This window comes from Ixodes scapularis, unplaced genomic scaffold, assembly GCF_016920785.2.
Source record: "Ixodes scapularis isolate PalLabHiFi unplaced genomic scaffold, ASM1692078v2 PGA_scaffold0__279_contigs__length_252992795, whole genome shotgun sequence".
NCBI classification, from domain to species: Eukaryota; Metazoa; Arthropoda; class Arachnida; order Ixodida; family Ixodidae; genus Ixodes; species Ixodes scapularis.
This window is the reverse complement of record NW_024609835.1, coordinates 223,245,803-223,263,407: the sequence shown is the minus strand read 5'-3', so window position 1 is coordinate 223,263,407 and position 17,605 is coordinate 223,245,803. Positions and strand designations below refer to the sequence as shown.

Here is a 17,605-nt window from a genome sequence, read left to right as displayed (position 1 = left end):
ATATTTACCCTTTAAATTTCCCTCGACAGCACAGCAGAGATGACATGCTGGTCGTCAGCGCCTGGAGGGCCACCCCCTGTACTGGGAGCACATGTAGTCTGAAACGAACAACAAACAAAAAATTAAATGCATGAACAATCCGCACATGCTGTTATTTTGCTTCATTGGCCGCTTCAGAGAAAGCAAGCATGCACACCGTTGTCCAACCATGTCAACTGCTAGCCGAAACTTTCTGCCACCAGGACTAAGATATTGCTTGCGCTATAAAAAAAAAAAAATTTACACACTACCCAGCTGGCGCGCTGAAAGTTCAAACATTGAAGAAACTACAACATAAAACTTCAATGCAAGAGCTACACCTCGTGGACAATACACAAAAGTATGTTCAGTGTAAACCTTGGTGCACTGCAAGGCTGATTTACCTCAGCCAGTTTGGAACATCTGCAGTTCCATTCTTTTCAAGATATTATGCCTGAAAATTTGTGACAAATGAACTGGGTTAAAATTTTTTAATCGACACCCGGCCCAAATATTTAGGAAGTATACTAGTGGGTTAATTTCTAACTTACCATAATTATTTTCGGCATCCTGAAGGCGTCACTTCAGGGTCTTTTCATAGTGGATTTACCTCGCCCACACAGGTGCAACCACACTGAAATGTTTGCAAAGTTTCAGGCAGGGTAATTAAACGTCTGCAGTTTCTCTCGAACACCGCTGTCACAAATTTTGTCTTTTTGTCATTTTGGCCTGTTTATAGGTGGTTTGGGGGCAGGGTCAATTATAATCCTCGCACATGTTTACCTGAGCGTCAAAGGCTTGAGCTCGGATGAGACTATACTCCTTTTCATACTTAAGGTGCAACGCTGTCAAAGCTACTGGCGCGAGCGTGGGGCTTGGTCTTGTTGATCATTTGCACGCCTTCTCGCACAAACAAAACCGTAGATGAAGCCACGCACTCGCGCCAGTAGCTTTGACAGCGTTGCACGCTAAGTATGAAAAAGTATAATGCCGGCCGAGCTTCAAACCATTGGGAAGAGGAAGACAAGCGTTTCGGGTTGACCAACCACGAACCTGTGACAACCGCATAGGTCATTCAACAGACGTTTCATACCGCTTAAACACTGTGTCGAACTGCATTTTGAAGTCAGTCCCAATTCGAACGGTGTATGAACAGGGGCATTAATTTCGTGGCATGCCTTGAAATGAATCGAAGTGACGCAAGCTGGGAACACACTGCTGCTGCTTCATTTGGGAATAACTGCGGCCCTCGGCTTGATCACATCACAATTGCAAAATGAAAGAGAAAAAAAAGAGGCAAAAGGAACAACTGCTTTATCAAAAGTTCTAACCGACAAATATAAACCCAGTTCAATTCTAGAAAGCCAGGGGACCGAAGTTTGTCCTAACAGTACAATTTAGTCCACTTCCATAACTTCAAAACAAAAGATGGATATCCTCTTCAACCGTTTTGACTGAAAAGGAATATTGTCTCTGCATGAACCGAATTCCAAGGAAGTCTGACTTCGGAAATGTAATGAAGTATTGTCAATGTAATCAATTTATAGTTGAAAGACATCAGTACACTGCTAGACCAATAAGACATTTCCTAAAGCAACGGACCGAAAGTAGCATTAGGAATTCAATACGTGCTCTGTTGACATGAGCTACACTTTCTCGGACCATACACAGAATGAGTGGCAACTTTTCATTACGCTACACATAGATACAAACATTAGGACAGATAAAGCAAATCCAACTAGTTAAAAAAAGAAAAAAAAACATTCTAGCTTAACGAGAAAATAGGGAGTTTTAGAATATCGGGCGCTACTTTACCGCGCGTTACGGACGGCAAAATAGCGAGGATTGCGGCGAAGAGTTTTAGAATAGCGTTTCTCTGAAGGGGACCCCCCCAAACGCAAGCATCTCGCGCTTAAAACGCCACCAATATGTCGCGGCAGCTTTTATTTGAAAGTTAGAACGGTTTATCTTGAAAATTAAACAAGCTTTTTGTCCAGAGTAACATTTTTGTAGTTTTTTTACACTCAATGCCGCATGTTTTGTTTTTGTCGCTGCCAAGCTGCTCTGTTGTACTTACGAAGCCCAGACGATCCACCACCCAGGCATGCTTACATGTCTGCCGCGATCGTAAGTACACGCGCCTCGACAGCTTTGAGATGTGAATCCAGCGATCCGTGACGTTTTCAATACGCGTCGACCATACCGACCGCGGTCGCCGAGTGCAACTCACGCAGTTCCCGAGCGGGCGACGGCGTCGAAGACGCAACCCAGACAACACACAAAATCCCTGGGATGTCCCAAAAAAGTCCCTATGTGGTCTTCACGTCCCATATCCCATTGCAGTTATCCCTAGGATATATTTGGGACAACATAATGTGGACAATCCTGAAATCTACCTCAACGGGACGATTGGGGGATGAGACTGACTTTTTATTTGCTTTACCGGTAGGTATACTTTGAAAAGGCATCTTGATATAGAAATTAACTTTGACACAAAAGAAGCCATCTTAGACCTTATTTTGCCAGAGTTTGGCGACGCGTTCGAAGCTCATCCAGGCTCATCGAGATCGAAATTGGTCTTGGACGACTGAATCCAGGGTTCTGCAGCACGATCGTTTTCGCTCCACGCGCATCCGAGCTGAGACGCGCCGACCAACGTTGCGCCGACGCACCGCTCTTGGAAAGGGGGGAGGAGAATTATCCTTCCCTCTCCCTCCCACGCTCTCCTCCCCGTTCCTCAAAAGAAAAAGAAAGTAAAGGGGCGACAAGACCCTGCAACGATATAAAGAAAAAACAAATTTATACAATATTAAAAAAAAAAAAATATATATATATATATATATATATATATGTGTGTGTGTGTGTGTGTTTACGAAATTTGTATTTATATAAACTGAATTGAGGGGCTTGGAATCCTGGCAACCTTGTCGATAGCCACCACAAGTCATTCGGTTCGAAAGCCACGATCCAATCCAATCCAATCGGAACTTTTCCCTCTTTTTTTTTTATAGCTGTTTCGCGGAGTTTTTTTTAGGGAGGCCTTGTAGGTACTACAACGGGTTTGCTATCAAGAGGAGCAGCGACATGGAAATGGAAGGTAATCGTTTATGTTCAATCATTTCCGTGCAGTGCGAAGCTTATTTTCAATCCTATCAAATAGAATGTTTCCGCTTTAGGAGCGCTTGTGTTAGGACTATCATACGTCCAACTTCAATTGATGGCGGCAACTCCTTGAACGTGTGAACTACGCGCCTGTTTTAAAATGCATAAGCGTCCAAAAGCCACGTTTTATAAACGCGCTAGTAAAGCAGCTCGCGTAGACTTGTGCGGTATTTTGTTGGGTGATGTTGGTGACGTAGTCGTGGAAGGAGACCAAAACATTTATATGGCACAAGAAGCGGAACGGGAAGTTCCCGAAGCCAGGGAGGATTATATACCCAGCGGATTTCCGCCAGAGCAAGATCACTCATTAGATGGGTATGCGAGTTCAGAGAACGCAATTGAGGACCTACATTCCGATTATCAGGTGGCTGCATCTGTGCGCCACGATGGTTCAGGCACTTCCGAGCATCAAGGCTACGTGGTCAATGCACGTGGGCCGATTGAGCAGCAAGTCAGAGGCTGGGCCATTGACACAGCTGTGTCTCATCGCTCCCTTAACGAGCTGCTCAAAATTTTGCGCTCGCATTCTTGCTTCGCTTCTCTCCCTGGGAGTGCAAGGTCGCTTCTTAAAACACCTAGGAAGGCAGTTGTAGTGGTCATGGGAACAGGAAAGTACCGCCACTTCGGCTTGGAAGCAGGGTTGGAAGACACTCTGAAGCATGCACGTGACATACCAGACATCATTACCATCAATGTTAACATTGATGGCCTGCCCCTTACGAAAAGCACACGTGACCAGTTTTGGCCCATCCTGTGCCAGGTGAAGAACTGGGGGAAATGCGATGTCTTCCCTATTGGTGTGTACTACGGAAAGTCCAAAGCAGTGTGTTCAGAGGCTTTCCTTCGGCCTGCTGTGTTAGATATCAACCAAGTACTAAGCGAAGGTGTTGTGCTGCAGGGAAAACATGTACGAGTAGAGCTCGCAGGATTGGTCTGTGACGCTCCTGCAAAATCTTATGTCCTTGGCATCAAAGGACACAATGGCTATTTTAGCTGCACCAAGTGTGAGACGGAGGGGGAATTCATCAACGGCAGGATGTGCTTTCCCCAGCTTGATGCAAAGCTCAGAACAGATAAAAGTTTTCGAGATTGTGCTCAAGAAGAACATCATGTCAAGGGAACAGAGCTGAAAAAGCTTCCCATTGATTTGGTCATGCAAGTTCCTCTGGACTTTATGCATCTTGTGTGCTTAGGTGTCGTCCACAAGCTACTGAGATTATGGCTTAAGGGAAGCAACAGGTATCGCCTGGGAACAGCAGTACGAGATGCAATTTCTTTGGCTAACCTTGAAATTCAGTGCCATATCTGCTCAGACTTTGCTCGAAAGCCCAGAAGTCTTCTAGACTTGGACCGCTGGAAGGCAATGGAGTTTCGACTGCTCGTGCTGTACACAGGCCCAGTTGTGCTTTGCGCAAGGGTTCCTGAGCCATACTTTTTTAACTTCATGGTTCTGCACTCTGCAATCACAATTCTCAGCAGTCCTAGGTACTGCCGGGAGTTCGTGGACTACGCTGAAAAGTTGCTGGTCCATTTTGTCGAAACATACATGTTTCTGTATGGGAAGGATGGAGTATCACATAATGTGCACAATCTCATCCACTTGGCCAATGATGTGAGAGTTCATGGGCCATTGCAATCATGGAGTGCATTCCCTTTTGAGAATTTTATGGGATATCACTGAAAGATCTCCAGAAAAAGCCCGAGAAGCCGTTAGAGCAGCTGCACAACCGTGTCATGGAGCGCCGAGGTGTTTCAACACCAAAGGATCTCAACAGTGAAAGGCATTTTTTCCTCCCACATGATAATGGGCCACTGCCTCCTGACTGTGTTAACCCTCAGTACAAAGCTGTCAATCTCCCCCACAAATTCTGCCTCAGGACACGCATGAATGACAACACTTGCATCTTAGCTGATGGAACCATCATTAGAATTCAAAACTTTGCTTTTTGCTCAGCGTCTGGCCAGGCACAAGTGATTGGCAAGCAGTTCAGGGAAACAGCTGACCTGTATACTTACCCCTGTGCTTCATCTATGCTCGGCATCGTTCTTGCCTCTGACCTCTCCGGCACCAGCTCGTGGCCACTCTCGAGCATTGTCCAGAAATGTGTTCGAATTCCTTTCAAAGGGAAACATGCAATTTTTCCTCTGGTTCATCTGCAGTAATGTTTCCCTCCATCTCATTTCTTTTTCTCATAGGTTCAAGTGGTGCTCGTTAGTTGACTGTTATTTCCATTCTTTTTTCAACCAGATGGCAAAAAGTTTGGGGTGTTCCATTTTCTTAAGGATGACTCTGTCGCTGTTGTCCATGCAAACTGGGTGAAAGGCTCCGTTTGTTTTTGGCCCAATAAGACAACAAGCAAGAAACTTCAAGCATTGACCATGGAAGGCAAGCTACCAGAGCTAGGCTGGACGGAGTTACCGTTCACTTCTCTTGGATGGTATGGTAAGTAGAATAACCTTATTTCCCTAAATGCTTGTTGTGAGATTTATAACATCAAGAGTTGATTATTGCAGACAGTTACGAGAAGGCAAGACTGAAACTTCCCATTGCTGAAGAGGCGTCCGACCTACGTAGTGACGTAGAATTAGGGCGTGGAAAAAGAAAAAAGACTAGGAAGCTAGTGTCTAGCGATTCTGAAGTTGAAATCCAAGAAGGCTACATTCCTCCTAAACCACCCACACCACCCTGCCTTGGAGAAAGATCTGACCAAGCAAAGAAAAGTGAGTAGTTTGAAGACATTGCGTTCTATTTTATGAAAATTTTCCTTTCTTAGAGTAATTCAATCCTTTCATTTTTTTTTTTTTTTTTGTGGGATGCTAATGGAACTAATTACACATATCTCTCCAGATTTTAAGCTAGCTATAGCTGTTTATTCATAAAAATAAAACATACTTAAATAAAACAGCCAAAATAAATTTTTAACGGAAGTCTGTGATGGCAACAGTCTCCTATCTCATTGGGAGAGGCAAAACTGCCGACAATATTCATCTCTGTTTCGAGTACAGTTGAAAGCCTCTAGTATGAAATAACCTGTTTAACAGAGAGGATAATCTGGTTCTACCCAGTTGTTTTAATATCTTGCCTAGGGTGATGTTTACCATCAAGAGATCTGTGTAACAAGGTGCTTTTGCAGTTCCAGACACTTGGTTGGACAGGTGTTTGACTGGATGCAGCAAGTGCTACATTTACCGGCTCATTGCTTTGCAAGGCATGCCTTTTGCACAAGCGCTGTCACTACCAATACTCATTACAGAGCATGGCGCTCATATTCATAACTTTGCTGTCTATCGTGTCATGCAGAAGTAGATCAGAGGTTTACAATAAGAGCTTGCAGTCACTGATTTTAATAGCTTAAATTGATCTGTAGAAATGGGTTTTGATAGCCCTAAAAAAACATTTTTAATATTTGGAATGTAGCTGGAGTGTTTTTGTATATTCAGGAGCCTTTTATGTTGCTGCAAGTGGTCATAACACGTGGGAAGTTCATATGAGCTGGTTCAGATGACTGACTTATTGTCAACTGCCATCATATTTTGGGCAGTTGCTATTTATCCTTTATACATCTCAGGACAGGAAGTGTACTGTACATCTCCTTAACCATATCTGACATCTAATATCAGAGCCACATGATGGTTTCCTTATCAGTTGCAAACATCATCTGGTATCGGTAAAAAATGATCGCCTGGGACCACTCGTCACACTCTCAGAAAGTAGTGTTGAATAATTTCTAGAAAGCAGAAACACATGTAGGTACATGAAAGACCTGTATGTGTCTATCTCTTTCTTTATGTGTCATCTTTTGGTTAATTAATTTAGTGTTAAGCAATAAGCTCAACTTCTCCTTATAAAATGGTCTTCCATGTTTATTTCTGATGAGCTTCGGCAGTAGCTTTGTTGTCTCGCAGACTTCTATCTGATAAAAGTTTCCTTATAGTATTCTTTTTTTCCAAAATCAGGCAGCCGTCTAATCTTTTCTGGACATGAAGCTGTGGTGCATTCGAGGTCACACGGGGCAGGTCGTCAGAAGGCGAAAGGTATTAAACCATCAATCACATTTCTCTTTATGTCTTACTTTGCATTGAACTGGGGTTTTGTATGAGTATGTTTTTATTTTCCATCCGGATTTGGTAGAGTTTTATTTTCCTCTTAGCACTGCTTTTCAAATGCTGTTTATTCACATCATTTCTGCAGAGAGCCGTCCCATCTCTAACAAAGGTCAGGCACTTCGGAGGATTTCGAGATCATGCGAGCAGTCTAGCCAGGGTGTGCACGGTAACGAAGCATACTGTTCTTGTGCTAAATGACCTAATGATGTATCTTGGAGTTGTGTTCAATATTGCAAATGGGCACTGAAATTAAGTTTTAACACACCTTTACTCTGAGCCATATACTAGAAGACAGTTAATATGCTCGCTTTGAGCTTTGTAGCAGAATGTGGGCATTTCATGTTTTCCTCGCGTTGTAACTATATGCTGATTGTTCTGTTAATTCATCCAATGGTATTTATTGGGGCTGTTTGAAAATGCTTACTCTACCAGCTTGCATTACTTTTGTATCAATTATGTCAACTTTTTATTTTTATGCAGGCAGCCGTCCTGTCTCACGGGAGCGCGAGTCCTCGCATGGAAGGCAGCTCAAATCCCCGGAGTGGTCCAGCCGATGGGCCCATGGTAACTAGGCACCTTTTAAGTTTCACATATAAATGATGTGCATGAATATCTGTGGCAGAGTTATAGGGGATTGAAAAAATTTCAAATATGTAAAATAAAATGTCCTGCCGGATAACTGAACATCTCCCACACACCCTAAGGAGTGTTAGCAGTGTGTAGATCTTCTAGTAACATGGTTAAATTGAATTGGAGGCATGCTGTTTTTTCTCAGGCAGCCGTTCAGTTTCTCGTGAGTTTGAGGAACTTCCGTGGAGGCGTTCACTCTCCCCTAGGCACTCTACCCAGCAGGCACATGGTAATTCATTATTTACTGTCTTTCTGCTCATATGGTTCCTGCAGTGATGTCGAGTCACTTTGTCTGAAGAGAGTAGCAGAGTATTCTAGCTAGAACCCATGGGACCATAAGAGTTTTCTGCATTGTGCTGAAATTTCACATGCTTCTCTGCAATAGGGAGCTGCCCTTCCCATCACGAGGTAGAATCCTCACTCGGGAGGTGCTCAGCAATGTCTCCTGAGGCTCTCAGTCAGCATGTGCATGGTAATTGAACACACATGTTCTCCTTTGAAAATGCTTACTCTACCAGCTTGCATTACTTTTGTAGCAACAGGCAGCCCTCCTGTCTCACGGGAGCGCAAGTCCTCGTATGGAAGGCAGTCCAAATCACCGGAGCGGTCCAGGAGTGGGGTCCATGGTAACTAGGCACCTTACCTTTCAAGTTTCACATATAAATGATGTGAACGAATATCTGTGGCAGAGTTATAGAGGATTGAAAAAACTTTCAAATATGTACGTCATGCAGGACAAGTGAACATCTCCCACACACCCTAAGGAGTGTTAGCAATGTGCAGGTCATCTAGTAACATGGTTAAATTGAATTGGAGGCATGCTGTTTTTTCTCAGGCAGCCGTTCAGTTTCTCGTGAGTTTGAGGAACTTCCGTGGAGGCGTTCACTCTCCCCTAGGCACTCTACCCAGCAGGCACATGGTAATTCATTATTTACTGTCTTTCTGCTAATATGGTTCCTTCAGTGATGTCGAGTCACTTTGTCTGAAGAGAGAGTGTTCTAGCTAGAACCCATCGGACGATAAGAGTTTTCTGCGTTGTGCTGAAATTTCACATGCTTCTCTGCAATAGGGAGCCGCCCTTCCCATCACGAGGTAGAATCCTCACTCGGGAGGTGCTCAGCAATGTCTCCCAAGGCCCTCAATCAGCATGTGCATGGTAACTGAAAATATGTTCTCCTTCTGCTAGCATATTTGTGATGTTCTGGCATTTTATTGAAGTGCATTTTCAGACCACATCGTCTCTGTAGCAACTTGTTCATTTGACCATGTTTATTTTCTATTGCTTATTTGACCAGGCACCATATTATGTGCAGTGTACATTACACTGAGTTTAAATGCAGAAAAATTAACTGAAAGAATAAAAAGAAAAGGACGATCACAGACGACAACGTTCTTTATCTGCTAGCATGGTATGTTTCTTCCCATACTTAGCTATATTATGACTGGCAAGATGGGGAACCTGAAGTGCATTCTGAGTGCATGCTACTGATCATGTCGATGTTTTACTTCTAAGCTTTCACTTGAAAAAGTGGGTGAGTTAGCGTTGTGCTTCCCCAAATTTCTTCCCACCAAAGTTGGCATTAAAGTTGGGATACACTTGCTCGTTAAGTTTCTTTATCAGTGGTCATTGCCAGAAGTTTGTAGCACACCTGCGTACTTTAGGGGGTATGAATTCCACTGTTTGAAAACTACAGTAAAGTGGTGATTTGCGCCTGTTGGTTCATAGCAATAGAAACACCGCCGGAAAATACAAGGACTAAGATGAGGGTAAACGAGCCACTCTCAACTGTATATTTTGGTAGGATCGCCTTCTCTTGTTTCCCCTTGTCTTAGTCCTCGTATTTCTAGCGCTGTTTTTCCATGGTTTTAAATACTTTTATAGCTCACTATGTATCTTAAATGGAGTTGTGTATCATTTCTCTGTCAGGCCCTGTTCCCAGCGCAGGGCGGCCGCGTGATATTACTGCTCATATGCCACCAGGGGCAATTTCGGGCCCACAATGGACAGGTAATAAATACTTCTATTTTTTTAGAAGTGAGACCTTCAATCTTCCCTGGGGCCTTGTTTCAAGCCTTTTGTATGCCATTTGTATGCCATACTCTTTTTAGATTTCATGACGCAGGTGCTGAGGATGTTGCATACACTCAAGCAGAGACAACAACAGCAATCAGAACAACTGGCACTCCTTGCCAACATGCTCGACAGTGTGCTGCCTGCACCGACCGAACCTCTTGTTGTTGCTCCTTTGAAGGATTTGGAGGAATTCTTGGCTTACGAAAAAGTCCTGGCTGCAAGTGATGAAAAGAAGCTGCAACTGGTGAGATGAAATTTGTTTTTAATTTCTTTGATAAAACTGACGGGGTATTTAGGCTCGCCAATATATGTATTTGCACATTACACGTGAGAGCCCAACTACCCAGAAAACAACTCGCGGCTCGGAATTCGTTTTCTTTCCGACCGAAAACAGCCGATCGAGAACTGGCTAGTTTCAGTCACGCTCACTCTCTTCTCCGTGGCCATGTGCCGTTTTTTCATGGTTTAGACAGAACCACAAAATATAATCGAAGTCCTAGGTCATTGAAGGCACGCACACAACATTTAAAATAGAAAATAAATATGATACCCGTTTTTTGTGGCTTCTAAAAAGCTGCAAATGCGTTTGGGAGAAAAAAAGTATCACAGCTACGTGACTTCTGCCACCTATCCCCTCCTCTATATTTCTTCCTGCCCAGTCCAGTTTCGGTTTCGAGCAGTTGCGTTTTTTTACTTTATTAAAAATAGATGTGACACTAGCAAAATATTGATCTGACACCATAATAAACCGCCTGGCAAAAAAGTAAAAAAAAACAAAAACAAAATTGGGGGTTGTCACTGTTCCTTTAAAGGGGTATTCCGGCATTATTTTCGTGGTCTCTGATTTGCCTCAAAAATGGCTCAACACACCGATAGACACGGCTGTACCAGCTCCCCAAGTATTGTGTGAAAAGATGATTTTGCAAAGTTATTGAATTTTATAATTTCGTTTTCATCGTGTTTCTCAAACCGGGGGCCCCTACTGGCAACATTGAAGTGTGACGACAGAAATGGTACAAAGTGGGCAGTAAGCCATTTTCCCAACTGGTTACAAGACATTTGATGGTGGGAAAAGAATGCTTGGTAGCTGATTCACTAAGGAACGTGCAAAAAACACTTGAAATGCTCAGTTTAAGACTACCTGCGCGACTTAAAGCTCTGTACCATTTGTGACGTCACACCACTGGAGAGCGCGCGGAAATTTGAATGTTGGTTTCGGCATCATCTTCGTTTACGGTTTTGTCGATTGCTATTTATCAACTTCAAAAAAATAAATAGCGTACCGTGAACACTAAAGTCCTGGTAGTCAGAAAATGCAATTTGTTTGAGTAGCTCAAAAAATGGCCGGGGTACCCCTTTAAGGACAAAACATATACCGGGCCCAATTTGGGGAGAAAAAAACTAGGGCCTTCAGCGACGCAAAAAATAGCTATGCATTGCAGGAAGTTGAGACTCCGCCACAGTGTGACGCTAGCGGTGCTGATAGAATTCGAATGTTTGAGAATGTGATATTACTTGGATCAAAAGAAATTGAGAAAAAAAAAAAATTTCTTTTTGAGTGACGCCCACTAAGCGTACCACAACGAAAGAAACCCTTCTTTTGTTTCCTTTTTATAAGCCCTCTCACCAAAATAAGCTCCACAGGGGCCAAAATAACTTATCTTTTTTGAAAAAAGGCCGAGTGTACATGCGCTTGTGAAGAAGTGTTTCTTTCCCGTATCTTTTGATTTAGGTAATGCCATGTTCTCAAACTTTCTCATTTTGTCAGCACAGCTAGCGTCACATTCGGGCAGAGTTTCACCTTCCTGCAATGCTGAGTTAATTTTTGCGCCACTGAAGACCCTGGTATTCCTCTCTTATTCAGGCCCGACTGTCTGATGTTCTATTCCAGAAAAGGTACATCAAAATAATTGGCGGGGACGATGCAAAGGAAAAAACTTCCCGAATACTTAAGAAGCTTCTGACTTACGACATAGGAGTGGCCTTCACTTGGTATGGTACAAAAGACAAGAGGAGATTCTGTGACCTGCAGTTCTGTCAGCTGATGTGTGGTAAGCACTTCAAAGGGCTCATGATATTTTGTAGAAATAATATTAATTGTACAGCTTTGTTTTTAAGGTACAGTATAGGTGATGTCGTACTAATACCTTACTGTCCTTCTAAATCAAGAGTGCTAAGTCACTAACACACAGCTCCTGGTACCGAGCTTCATATCAGTTAGACTGACTATAAATTTGGTTTACGAAGCATTGAATAAGGCAGATAATTGAATTTACTTTATTCAATTTTATGTAATGGACCATTTTCAAAAATCCCAAAAGGCATGCGAGGAGTGGAAGTATTTTCAGGAACGTCGTGTGTGTGCCCTCAGTCCCTCTCGCTGTTTCCATCCCATGACACTGTTGGTCATGCTGCATTCCCAAAGGAGGAGAATGCAAAAGTGTGGGAGCTGTATAAGCCCTTTTCCATGATAGCTCTTAATGCCACTGGAAGGCACTTCATGTTTTACTAATGCTCTATGGGGATGTAATGTGGGAAAGGAAAACATGCACAAGAGAAAGCGTCACATCTGAGCAAACCTAAAGCACCCTTTTCTAGTCGTGTCATATATTCATATTTAGTGCTGCGTCAAACCTATGAATGTTTTTCCAGGTGATAAATGGTAAGATCGTATGCCGCATGTCACAAATAATTCGCTTAAATTAAAAAAAAAAAAGTTGAGTGCTCTATGCAAGTTAAGCATACTGTCTGTTATTAGCAAGCATCTGGCTAGAGTTGCAGTGTTTGAGTATGAAGCGTTTTATAATGCAGCAACCTTTGAACTTTGAAGAATTGTGTCTCATACGTTTCACGTACGCAACACAGTTGCTCAGCAATTTGTCATATTTTTTTAAGTAAGCCAAATTAATTAGTTGAGGCTAATTAGATAACTTTTTAAATATTTACTTAGGAGCTGAAATGTCAATTGGAAAGTTTTAAAGCACCTTGAAATATTTGCACCATGATGCATATGCATGCTTCTGTTTATATGTAAAGAAATGCCGCAAGATTTTAGAAGAGTCCATGATTAAGGGGGCAGATTGTCGTGGTATTTTGTAATATTTTACAGGTCAGTAAAATAAAGTATGTGAACTGTATCACATTGCAGTCATGTAATTCCAATGCTTCTTAATGCACTTTGCAAGTTTCACACTGACACCTCGGTTCTCAAATAAGTATTAATGTGAAACGATCTCTGGTTCTACACTCTTAACATGCGGTATACTGTGTAACCGCAAGCTCGAAGCTGATTGGTCGGGACAAGTCGCATGGTATAGCTGGTGGAGATGAGGAAAGCTTGACGCTGATTGGATAATCACGTGGTCAACCGGCTAGACGTGGTGTAGCCGGTGCAGAGGAGGACAGGGCGTTTCAGAGTTAAAGGGACGGTCGCCGCCTGGGCTTGAACCCATGGCAGCAACGTAAGCCGAGTGTGCTTCCATCCGACATTGCAATGCTTGCAGGAGATGCACGGAAAGCTTGCGAGAAGGCTAACTAAAGCGAAAAAGAAATGAGTCCTTAACTTCAGCACTAAGCCATTCAGCCCAAGCAAGAGCCAGCGAAACATTTCACATAACCGCTTCACAATTTCCTAGCAATTTGCCAGTTTCTTAATAAGTTAGCTAATTACTCTTAAGTAAGGAATTATTTCTGCTTAATTATAAATTACTGGAACTCTCACAAGATGCTTTCTAGCATCGTGCAGTTCGTTTCATTTTTGTAGGGCACACCATTTTGGACACCTGAATATACTTGCTGTACTGAGCAGTAGCTTGCACCTTTAAGCAGCCAATGCTTCCTAGACAAATGTCACTTCTACTATTTTACTTAAATTGCCTTATATAAAATATATATCTTACAGGTGGCTTAACAGAACAACAAAACAAGCAGAAGTCACTCTTAAAGATATTGAGAAAACAACAATGACATGGCTGCGCCATGCCAAAGAGCGCCTGGACAACTGCCAGAAAAGGTAAGCAGGCATACGATTAGGCTGCATGTGAAGGCTGATAGGCAAGTAATATCAGTACTGTAGAACTTTAATACAGCAGTTGCAAACATTTTACAAAGAACGAAACATTGTAAATTTGCCAAAATGTCAACACTGCAGTTGTTATTCATCTGCAGTGTAAAAAAAATGCTTAACATTGAGATATCAAGTCACTTCTGTCTACGTTAAAGGGATGCTGAACCCAAATTGAGATTTCCCTTAACTATGCAGTAGAAGCAGCAGTCAACGACTGGTGCTTCTACTGCATAGTGGAAGACTGAATCCCTCCTGCTTCCTGACATTAACGTATTGCACTCGAATTAACCTTCACTCCTCCCCCTGGCTTAGCAGAACTCCTTGTGCCTTGGCTGCAGAGTAGTGGAGGTTAGGAAAGCTGTGACATCATGAAGATAGTTTTTATAAATGCTCACAATGCAAATCTTGTGTTCACAATTTTATTCTTTCTGCATTTTTTTTATTCAAATAGCATAATTTAGGGAACACACAAGCACTTTGCTATACATATACTCACAGCTCAAGTTTGGGTTCAGCATAATTTTAAACTCGTCTCGTGGTGCAGGGTTTCTGAAGCCATGATTGTTTCCACGTGGAAGAGCTAGCACAACTTAGTGAATATGTATGCTCATAGATGTGTTCTACTTGCTTTGTAGGGGAGCTGCACAGATGGCACACCCAGAGGAAGATGAGGATGACTGAAATCTGGAATTGTTTTCTTTCCAAGTGAAGATGTGCTGTTATTTTAATGAACAGTTCCTTAAGCCTCGTTCAGGTGCCAACTAGTCAATAATTTATTTGTTTTATAAAACAGACTACTTTATTTTTATGAACAGTTGCAGTCTGGAATTTTTTTTTAGTTCTCTAAAGAGGTGGTTTTATTTTTATGAACAGTTGCTTCAACCTTTTTCTATAAGCTTTGTTAAGTCACTAACGAGTCATTTATATCTTTGTTATCAGACTATTTTATTTTTATCAACAGTTGCTTAAGGCTTCTTGGATAAACCATCATGAAACCACTTACAACTAGTCTCTTTTTCTTGTGAAAGCAGACTATTTTCTTGTAAAAGCAAAAGTATGTTTGTAACACGATTTTATGATCCAGTGTTAGTGTTCTTACAATAAAATTTAAAAGCTGCCTTACCTTTGCATACCAACATCTTTGATTGGCATGACTGCTTGAGAAGTTTGCATCTCAAATTTGATAGATACTTCGTTTTAAAACATTTTTTGGAACATTAGTGGGTGAAATTGAGTAAGTGCACTTCAGACAGCTTTCATGACCACTGCGAACTATTTGCAGAGCACAAGTTCGTCGGCTTCTTTTGCAGGATTTGTGGTGAAGCCAGAACGCCGAGCTCCGATTGGTTCTGAATGAAGAATAGGGGGTAGACCTCAAGGCGGCTTGCTTTGAGGTCTACCCACGATCCTTCCATCGGAGCCAATTGGAGCTCGGCGTCTTTCTGATGTCACTGCAACTCCTGCGCAAGAAGCAGACAACTTGTTCTCCGCATGGGTTGCATCAATTGCCGTGATGGAAGGTGCCTAAAGCACGCATTCATTATGCTCAACTTATGAAAGTACTGGATGTTCATGAGAAGTGAGAACTGTTTTTCTCGCCACAGAAATAAGCTTATTCCATTCAGCTTGCCCAAATGTAGTACTAGTGACTGGGACCGGATGCCAATATCAGTGCCTACCGTTACTTGATCCAAAAATTTTAGACAATGTTTCGAAGCTTTCAACGAGGAATTTGCAGTTAACAGGACCTTTTAATTTACAGATGAATAGCACCTCCTACTGAAGAAAGCCATAATTGTTTTTTTCAATATTTAAAAGATTTGCATATATATATATCGAACCAGATAACAGTAAGCCTTTAATCTTTGGCGTCTGGTTCCAACCGGTAGTGCTACATTTACTCGAAAACCGAGCGTCCTGCGATGCATAGTTTATTTTTGTGGCGAGGAAAATACTTCCTATGAATACCCGGTATAGCAAGCTAAAAAAATGCAATGTCCCCTCTAGATCCCAGGCAGGATTTGGTGTCCCTAGTGAGTCCTACTGCCATCCCAAAAAGGACCTGCGGGATGTCGGCAGGATGTCTATGGGAGCTTCTAGTCCCATTCATTAGAGTCTCATTTGGGATGCTTTTGGGAAATTTGCGGGAGCTCCCAGGTACACCCTTCTTATCCTGAAGGTGACGTCCTTTGGGCATCCTTTGGACAAATGTGTGTCGTCTGGGAATCAACGGAGATGTCGTGGGCGCCGCCTTTTGCGGTACGCCGCCTTTTAAGGTACCCACGCTATTATCGAAAAATAATGGGCCCCAAAGCTCGAGTCCGAAGCTTGTTTTGGGTCTGCGCATGCACAGCAGCCACGAGATTATTCTAAAACTCCATAATGTTCACTTCTCGTTCAACGCGTACAATGCAAACAAAGAAGTACACTTACCAACTGCGTTGAGTTGCTCGTTCTGTTGAGTCGTCGGCCTTCCGCGCTCTTCTTGAACATAATCATCACAAGAGAAAACTTCACAGATAGATAAACTTGATTAAATTAGCACATTTCCATTTCTAAAGGCATTTCCATACCGCGAAACGGAAAAACAACCTAACGGTCGCAAAAATGGCGAAACCATGCCGGAAAAAGAAAAATACAAAGAACTGGTGTCGCTACCGATGGGGCGTCGAAGACGCGATCCTTAAAATATGAAACCGAAACCAGTAAAAGTTGCAATACTGAAACCGAAACTGACCAAATCGCGATAGAGGGGCGCCGTAAATAGATCTGTTCACATGATGCATCTTGTTGGCGAATCTTGTGTCGCGAAACTAGGTTTTGGGAAACAAATTCCCCGTCTGAACGCAACCGAAAAAGTGGCGCGCCTTCGAAAAAAGTGGCGCGTATTTCTCGCTTCTGGAGCAATTTTTCGCTGAAACCTCACCGACGCCCGTCAATCTCCCGAAGGAGAAACGCGGACGCTGCCAATGGCCGCTCGACTTCGCTATGACGTCTGACCTTCGAGGAGGGGCGAGCTTTTGGAGGAGTCTGATTTTTGGCCGATTCCGTATCCGAGCCGAAGCCGAAAGAAAACAAAACAAACATGTCGAGCGACATACGGGCGACGAGTCTTGGTCCTGCTCGGTTGCAGGTGTGTTAATGGCGCCTACAGTACGGATTGGGGGCGCGGTGCAGATTCGTCAACAGTCGCGGCGGGTGCAAGCACTGTATATAAACACGGTGACTGGGGATAACGTTCTTTATTAGCGGTGCAAAAATGTCCGAAATGCTTCGAGATCATCTCGCGGTTTTTCCCGGGTTTGGCAGAACTAGTAAACCCGTTGAGCCGAATCTGACGAAATTCATTGAGTGGCATTAATAAAACAGGCTGTCTCTTCACACTGTGCGTACTTCATATCATTTTGATGCGAGACGCTCAATATTCCTGGTGCAGACAAGGTTTGGCGAAATTCTCGTGAGTCAATACGTCACAGGTTTCGCGCGTCAAACTCCACGTGTGAACAGGCCGATTTCGCGAAATCTTGGTTTCGCTAAACTGTGGCGCG

The 17,605-nt window shown here is 42.9% G+C and overlaps 1 protein-coding gene, 1 long non-coding RNA gene and 1 pseudogene across 2 annotated transcripts in view; 2 read left to right on the top strand and 1 right to left on the bottom strand.

The window, feature by feature from the left end:
• LOC120841439 (alpha-tocopherol transfer protein-like) overlaps positions 1–17,605 on the top strand; it is a 58,300-nt gene that overhangs the window by 13,908 nt on the left and 26,787 nt on the right. The window lies entirely within an intron of this gene.
• Positions 75–16,529, bottom strand: LOC120841440. The gene is made up of 3 exons (XR_005715751.1): positions 16,491–16,529; positions 570–652; positions 75–98 (listed from the first exon to the last, which is right to left on the bottom strand). It is a non-coding gene; the product is annotated as an uncharacterized LOC120841440 (long non-coding RNA).
• LOC115330166 lies at positions 2,916–15,179 on the top strand (annotated as a pseudogene).